Genomic DNA, 7,009 nt, shown 5'->3' with positions numbered 1-7,009 from the left:
CAAGACCTTGAAGACAAGTATCGCAGAAGACCTCGAACTGTTTGGATTCATCAGGAGGAGTCAGAACTGGAGCAGTGACTAATTTCTCTTTCAGGGTGTTGAAAGCGATGTCACATTCAGGAGACCAAACGTACCTGACGTGCTTCTGGAGAAGGTTGGAAAGCGGCTTCGCGATCTTTGAAAAGTTCTCAACGAACCTTCGACAGTACCTTGCGAGACCAAGGAAGCTGCGGAGTTGCTTCACGTTCTGAGGTGGTTCCCAATTCACAATTGCAGACACCTTCTCAGGATTCACCGCTATGCCCATGGCAGAGATGATATGCCCAAGATAGAGAACCTCATCAAGCCAAAACTCGCACTTTGAGAACTTGGCATAGAACTGATGTTCCCTGAGCTTATCGAGCACCAAATGCAAGTGCTTGGCATGATCTTCCTTGTTCTTCGAAAAGACCAGAATGTCATCGAGGTAGACCAAGACGAAGTCATTTGTGTAGGCGTTGAAGATGAAGTTCATCATGCGAGAGAAAGTCGGAGGAGCGTTGACGAGGCCAAAAGACATGACAGTGTATTCATCTGAACCATAGCTTGTTCTGAAAGCCGTCTTGGGAATATCTTGCTCACGGATTCAAATCTGGTGATAGCCCATACGGAGATCAAGCTTGGAGAATACTTGAGCACCTTTGAGTTATTCAAACAGCTCGTTGATGTTGGGAAGTGGGTACTTGTTCTTTATAGTCTTCTTGTTCAATGGATGGTAGTCAACACAGAGTCGGTCCGTTCCATCCTTCTTCTTCACAAAAAGAACTCCACAACCCCACGGAGAAGAACTAGGTCGGATGAGACCCATTCGCTCTTGAATATCGAGTTTCTTCTTCAGCTCCATCAACTCTTCAGGTCCAAGCTTGTAAGGACGTTTGCAAACAGGTTCCGTGCGAGGCTCAAGATCGATGACGAATTCAACTGGCCGGTGCGGAGGCATTCCTGGAAGCTCTTCTAGAAAGACGTCTTGATATTCGCAAACGACTGGAATTTGAGAGATGGCATCTAGTTCACCCTTCTCCTTGAGAGAAAACAGACGGATGGTATCATCACGAGCGGCAAAGACAATTACATCCTCAGACAAATGAGTCAATTGAATCTGCCTTGCAGCACAATCAAGATGAGCCTTGTGCTTAGAAAGCCAATCCATTCCGAGAATAAGATCAATATCCGAGTTACCAAAAACCACTGGAGAGGACAGAAACTTGTAGTCGCCCAACGTGATAGTAACATCCGGAGCCATCATTTTGGTGTTCATGAACAAACCCGGAGAAGAAACCGCTATCGGCTTAGGCAAATCAACAGTATGCACATCATGCATGGATGCAAAAGGCTTCGATAAAAATGACAAAGATGCAGCAGTATCAAAAAGAACTCTTGCGGGAATGTCATTAACAGGAAGGTTACCCATAATCACATCTAGCGAGTCCTCTGCCTGAGCTGCGTTCAACAAGTTGACCTTAGCAGACTTTGGGTTATGCTTGACCACAGCTGTACTTGCCAATATCACAGGAGGTGGAGGAGGGAGACGCCTCTGATTGAAGCATTTGTTGGCATAGTGAGCCTTCTGTTGGCACTTGTTGCATGTGACCTCCGAGAGCGGACGGTGATACGGAGCACTTGATCTTGGAGCTTGAGACGAAGTCTTGTTCTAAAAGCCAGGGTTGGGTGGGTGGGAAGATCCACTACCACCTTTGCTCTTCTGCTGATAAGGCTGACGGAACGGAGGAGGAGGAAGCCAATACTTCTGCTGCTTAGCCACTTGAGTTGAGGAAGAAGGAGTAGCATCTCTGACTCGCTTCTTGGAAGCATCGCACTTCAGTTGAGCAGTCTCTTGCTTCATTGCCATGTTGTAAAACTCATCGTACCTCTTGGGCTCAAAGAGAACGAGATCTAGCTGGATTTCTTCTCTGAGACCACCCCTGAACTGGTATATCATGCTCTTCTCGTCAGGGACGTCTTGCTTAGCAAAACGGGCGAGCTTCTGAAACATCTTGTTGTACTCGTAGAAAGACATAGAGCCTTGCTTCAGGTTGCGGAATTCCTCACGCTTGCTTTCAACCACGCTCTGAGGAATATGATGAGCTTTGAAGTCTTGACGGAATTCATCCCAGGTAATCACACAGCCTCCTCTGGAATCTTTGTACTGCTGAAACCATTCTGCAGCTTGGTCTTTGAGTTGGAAGGAAGCGAACTTGACAAAGTCCTCAGGCCTGACGTTACTGCACTCGAAATGATTGCATATGTCCACGAGCCAATCATCAGCGTCTGTTGCCTCAACACAATTGCTGAAGGTCTTTGGCTGGTTAGCAAGGAAATGGTTGAGTGTAGCAAAGTGATTCTGATTTTTGCCTTGGCCCTGGTTCCCTTGGTTGCGCTCTTGAAGAAGTTGCATGATCAGCTGCGTGTTTGCATTGGTAGCGGCCATCACAGCTTGCCATGCCTCCGGAGGTGGAAGTGGTGGTGGCGGATCAGGATTCAGAGTCGTGCGCGTTGGAGGAGCCATCCTGAAGAGGTTGACATCCATTAGCACATTGACAGACAAATATTGATGCTGAATCAAACAGGTTGAAATTGCAACATATAGTCTTCACATCCGAACAAAGTGAAGGAATGCATTCCAATCGAAATGGTCACATATCCATAAATTGAGAAGCCACTTAGAATTGAGGTACAAGAATAAAACCAACAAGGTACAGAACAAGAACGAATACTCGGTGAGGATTACCCAATCCCAAACCAAATATCCGCGGAATAAGAACTAGAGCTACAAGAATTCCCACCTATGAAACTCTCGAACCTTTCCAGTTATGCAATCAGGTGTTGGGGATACAGGGGAAGCATAATATCTCACCCAAATCTAGCAAATCCTACATCCAGCTGTATCCATCCTTCAACACATAACCGAGAAAATCTTCGGAAATCATTTACCTCAACCTTCGAAAAGCATCCGTTATACAAGTTATGGCAATACTCCCGAATTCCCGCCCCAGCACTGGGTGGCGTCGAGCTTATCTCACCAACAACTGCATAAAAGAGATTTTTGATGTCGGTGAAACTCAGGTATTCCAGAATCTCAACGATAAAATTGTGACGACAACACCTCGGAGCTCAACTCCCCGGGACACTGCCACAACCCCTAAATGACAGGAGGCACCAAGAACAATGTTCTCGTCACAAATCGATCGGAACGATTCCAAGATACCCGCGTGATCCTAAAAAAATTTAGTGAAATTTGAGAAGAGAAGAGTCAAAACTCTACGTCAGGATGCCTTACCAGAGCGATGAAGGGACTGGGGAGTAAAAATAATTCATAAACTCTCTGATATATATAATCCTAAATGACTCAAAACATTTTTCTAGACTCAACAACGCCAGCTATTCGATCAAGCAGGGGGGCTCCTAAGGTCGGGGAAGGCTTTGATACCAACTTGTAACGCCCTCGATGCAGCTATATCTCCTACGTGTCGAAGCACGACTTACAGGCATAACCGCATTGAAAGCAATGTCGCAAGTAAGGTAATCTTCACAACAACCCATGTAAATAGATAATAGGGGAAAAGGATACATAGTTGGCTTACACTCGCCACGTCACACAAATACATGAATAACATTACAATCATCCAATACACTCATCGTCCGACTACGGTACCAAAATAAAAGATCAATCCCAACATGCGACACGGTCCCCGATCGCCCCAACTGGGCACCACTACTGATCATTTGGGAAAGACACATAGTAACGATGAGAGTCTTCATCGAACTCCCACTTGAGCTCAAGCGCATCGTCTGGAGCGGTATCATCGGTCCCTGCACCTGGTTTGGAAGTAATCTATGAGTCATGGGGAGTCAAGACTATTTAAGCTTATAGGTAAGGCAAGGTAATATGTGGAGCTGCAACAAGCGACTAGCATATATGGTGGCTAACCTGTTCGCAAAAGAGAGCGAGAAGAGAAATCAAAGCACGAACGAAGAACTATGATCAAGAAGTGATCCTATAACAACCTACGTCAAGCATTACTCCAACACCGTGTTCACTTCCCAGACTCCGCCGAGAAGAGACCATCACGGTTACACACGCGGTTGATTCATTCTAATTAAGTTAAGTTTCATGTTATCTACAACCGGACATTAACAAATTCCCATTTGCCCATAACCGCGGGCACAGCTTTCGAAAGTTCAAATCCCTGCAGGGGAGTCCCAACTTAGCCCATCACAAGCTCTCACGGTCAACGAAGGATTTTCCTTCTCCCTAGACATTTCGATCAGACTCGGCATCCTGGTTTTACAAGACATCCTCGACAATGGTAAAACTAAACCAGCAACACCACCCAGATGTGCTGACAAATCCCGATAGGATCTGCACATATCTCGTTCTCAGGGCACACCGGATGAGCAAGATGTTGGGTAGGCCAGCCCATAGTTGCCCCTGGTAGCCCCAGATATCGCTCAGTTGGACCAACACTCAGAGGAGCATTGGCCCGGGGGGTTTAAATAAAGATGACCCTTGGGCTCCGGAAACCCAAGGGAAAAGAGGCTAGGTGGCAAATGGTAAAACCAAGGTTGGGCATTGCTGGAGGAGTTTTATTCAAGGTGAACTGTCAAGGGGTTCCCATTATCACCCAACCGCGTAAGGAACGCAAAATCCGGGAACATAACACCGACATGACGGAAACTAGGGCGGCAAGAGTGGAACAAAACACTAGGCATAGGGCCGAGCCTTCCACCCTTTAACAAGTATATAGGTGCATTAAGATAACAAGATAATATAGTGATATCCCAACAATAAACAATGTTCCAACAAGGAACGATCTCCAACCTTCACCTGCAACTAGCAACGCTATAAGAGGGGCTGAGCAAAGCGGTAACATAGCCAATAAACAGGTTTGCTAGGACATGGTGGGTTAGAGGTTTGACATGGCAATTTGGGAGGCATGATAAGCAAGTGGTAGGCATCGTAGCATAGGCATAGCAAAAGAGCGAGCATCTAGCAAGCAAAGATAGAAGTGATTTCGAGGGTATGATCATCTTGCCTGCAAAGTTGTCAGAGTTGACTTGATCCTCGCAAGCAAACTCAACGGGCTCCTCGTTAGCGAACTCGTCTCGCGACTGTACTCAAACAAGACAAACAAGCAAAGGGAACACAATCAACCATGTGCAATGCTCGAACAACATGATGCAAACATGGTATGTTATGCGGGATGCGGTATGTGATGCATATGTAAGATTTTACAAGGAGTGATTTTACCTAGACTTAACTTGGAAATCCAAGAGTGCCACTGGAAAGGTGAGGTGATTTCGGTTGAAATCGATATAAAGATCACCGGAATCGGATGCACGGTTTGGAAATGGCAAGCAAAACAAATATGGCACCGGTCTGCGATAATCAGCAAGTAGCCATCTAAATGCATCAAGATAAATATGCTACAGCACTCAAACATGACAACAAAATACATGGCAGGGATCCACTCATGATACTTGATAAAAGATGAACACTGAGATACGGCCAATTCATCCATTAACAGGTTCAACCAAGCATGGCAAAAATGCAAATGATAACAGGTTTCAGACATAGTGAAATTAACACAAGTCTGGAATTTAACATTAGGTAGCACACTTCAGAGCATGAAAACTACATGCTACATGAACTTAATTTGGCAAAGCAAGGCATGGCATGAAGCTACTCAAAGCACTTAACAAATGTCCCTTAGTGACCTTGAGCCAAAAGGGATCAGAAAATACAATTGCAAGCATGTGAACATGGCAAAAACATAATCAGATTACAGACTTTGTGAAAAACTGGAGCATGCAAATCAGTTAACAAGTAGGCATGTTTATGAGCTCGATGCACTCACTACAGAGCATGGCATGACAAACTAAGCATACACCCATCAAGAATACATATCATAGAAGCTAGACATGGCAATAACAACAACATAGCATGCACGGATCAATAGCAACATCCTCGGCAAAATCGCTAACAAGTCAACAATCTGCCAGGAATCACGAAATAGCAAAAGTAGAGCTCGATTGACTCAAGCTAGGGTGCTCCATAAATGCAACCAAAGACATGGATGGATAGAGAACCACAATGATAACAAATCATCCTTACCGATCATCCTCAAAAGAGGCACGGATCACTAGGAAACAACATGAACATATGGCATAATGACAAAATCAGAACAAGGACTTAGTGAAATTCTAATTCCCTGAAATCAGCATTACCGAATACGCTACTTTGCAAGCTTGTGCTAGTCACCACACATATCACAAAAATACATGGTAAGCACCTCTGTAAAGATGGCATGCCATATAACAAAACTCATGTAGAACTTAGGAGCATATCATGCACACATTAATCATGGCAAAAATGACAAATATCTATTTGATGAAACAAATATGACAATTATATCACATAGCCCTCTTCCAACAGCATTTCAGGCATCAAGATGAGCTCAAATGAAAATGATGCAATGAGATGAAATGATGTACTCTCTGAGGCGAACATTTTGATATGCTACACGCACAAATCGGATCTACGATGAGAGAGTTATAGCATGCCAAAGTTTGCAAAAAGATTAGGGTTCGGGGGTAAAAAGGTCAACCGAGAAGTCTCAGATCCAGATCTGGATCCGGCCGGAACGGATCCTGAGGTTCGCCGCCGTTGCACTGTAGCTCGCCGGAGGGGAGGAGCAGCGCGGTGGCCGGACTTGGCGGCGCTCGCCGGCGCGTGGGAGGCGGAGGCCGGACGGCGAGGTGGTGCGGCTCGGGCACCGCGCGGCCTCCACGGGGGCGAGGGGCGGCGAGGTAGGCGCTGCAGCGGAGTTCGGCGACAGTGGCGGTGGTCGGTGAGGGAGGCTACGGCCGGAGTCGAGCTGGCGGGCGGCGGAGGCAGCCGACGAGGGGAGGGACGAAGGCGGCGTGGGCGGCAGCCTCTGGCCCGTGCGCGGGCACGGGCGGGCCGGCCACG

This window comes from Triticum aestivum, chromosome 3A (assembly GCF_018294505.1).
Source record: "Triticum aestivum cultivar Chinese Spring chromosome 3A, IWGSC CS RefSeq v2.1, whole genome shotgun sequence".
NCBI lineage: Eukaryota > Viridiplantae > Streptophyta > Magnoliopsida > Poales > Poaceae > Triticum > Triticum aestivum.
The sequence above is the reverse complement of the archived record's forward strand: the minus strand, read 5'-3'. Positions refer to the sequence as shown.